Source organism: Diorhabda carinulata, chromosome 2 (genome assembly GCF_026250575.1).
Source record: "Diorhabda carinulata isolate Delta chromosome 2, icDioCari1.1, whole genome shotgun sequence".
In the NCBI taxonomy this organism is placed as follows: domain Eukaryota; kingdom Metazoa; phylum Arthropoda; class Insecta; order Coleoptera; family Chrysomelidae; genus Diorhabda; species Diorhabda carinulata.
In genome coordinates, this window is record NC_079461.1 from 24602555 (window position 1) to 24603913 (window position 1359).

The window sequence follows — 1359 nt, forward strand, 5'->3', positions numbered from 1 at the left end:
TATGATAATTTTTAATGGAAACCATGGAAGTATGAGAGGAGGGAATAAGCTCTTGAATCGTAGAGAGAAGGCTGTAGTATCGTTAACTTTATCGTTAAGATATAACCGAGTATATTGGTTTTAATCAATGATTCAGTGTTTAATTTTAGCGTGTTTATAAATAAGATAATAATTCAAACTGTGCATTTGTTGGATTTTACTTACAAGAAACATCCTGTATAATATTAGGATGTTAGTATAAACATGTTTTGTAAATGAAAGTTTTCCATGTAGTCCCCATAAATGTTTTCACATAGCGGTGGAAAGTGTAGGAGGAAGATTAGGGGATGAATGTAAAGAAAAATACTTCCTCATAAATGAATGACTGGATTTGTAGAATATGCCACCGATTGAAATGGAGGAAAGTTTCCATACAGAATACTGGAAGAAAAGGGAGTGGAATTAAAATTAGCTTACTAGGCAGTGCTATAGTACACATAGAGTTCTTGTACAAATAAATAAAATGAAATGGGAGTGGAACGGTTTAGAATAAAATAAATTCCAAGCGGAAATTGACGCTGTTAAAAATGCATGCAATTAAATATCATTAAGTTGCATCCAAGTCAGAATACTAATTAGTCGCATATCCAAGTACGAACTGTTTTGACATAAAAATTTCCCACTTAAAATTATTTAAATTTAAAAACATATGCACAAATATAACCTCCTAGACAGAGATACAATCACTTGTGTGTAAATTAACTCTCCCGCAATGCAAACTATTATGATCTGTGAGTCATTTGGTTGAAGGACACAAAAGTGTACCTTACTTCACCCTCCATTAACGTATCCTTTTGGATTACCAAATTTTTGTCTTATATTCATGTGACTGTGAAGAATCATAAATTTAGCTACTCAAATTTAAGGTTTATTGTATTCGTTGAGATTTATGGTTCACGATCCTAATAGGGACCCATATAAATAATTGTATAATATATAATATAATTATATAATATAATAATTGTAATTGTAAATAGATAGATGTCTTATATTCTTGCGTTAGTTACAGTATGGTCGACTGATTATTGAAACCACGTTTTAACACTTATTTTATAAATTTTAATATATATTTTAATAAATAGTTTATTTCAAAGTAGTTTTGATATTTTAATACAACAAATATGGTCAATCATCATTGGTTAAACCGAAGATACATTACACGAAATAGGTAAGAATAACCTACTTATTCTATTTGAAATTAGTTTTAATGATTCTGTTTATAACAAACCTCACAAATAATATCTCAACTTATTTGTAGGATAGATTGTAGTTAAATTTTTTTTAATATTGCTAAAACTTTTTGTAATTAACACAAAGATA

General features: G+C 28.6%; 1 protein-coding gene across 12 annotated transcripts in view; it reads left to right on the forward strand.

The window, feature by feature from the left end:
* Positions 1 to 1359, forward strand: part of LOC130903759 (glucose transporter type 1) — a 555907-nt gene that overhangs the window by 480331 nt on the left and 74217 nt on the right. The gene's annotated exons all lie outside the window — the stretch shown is intronic.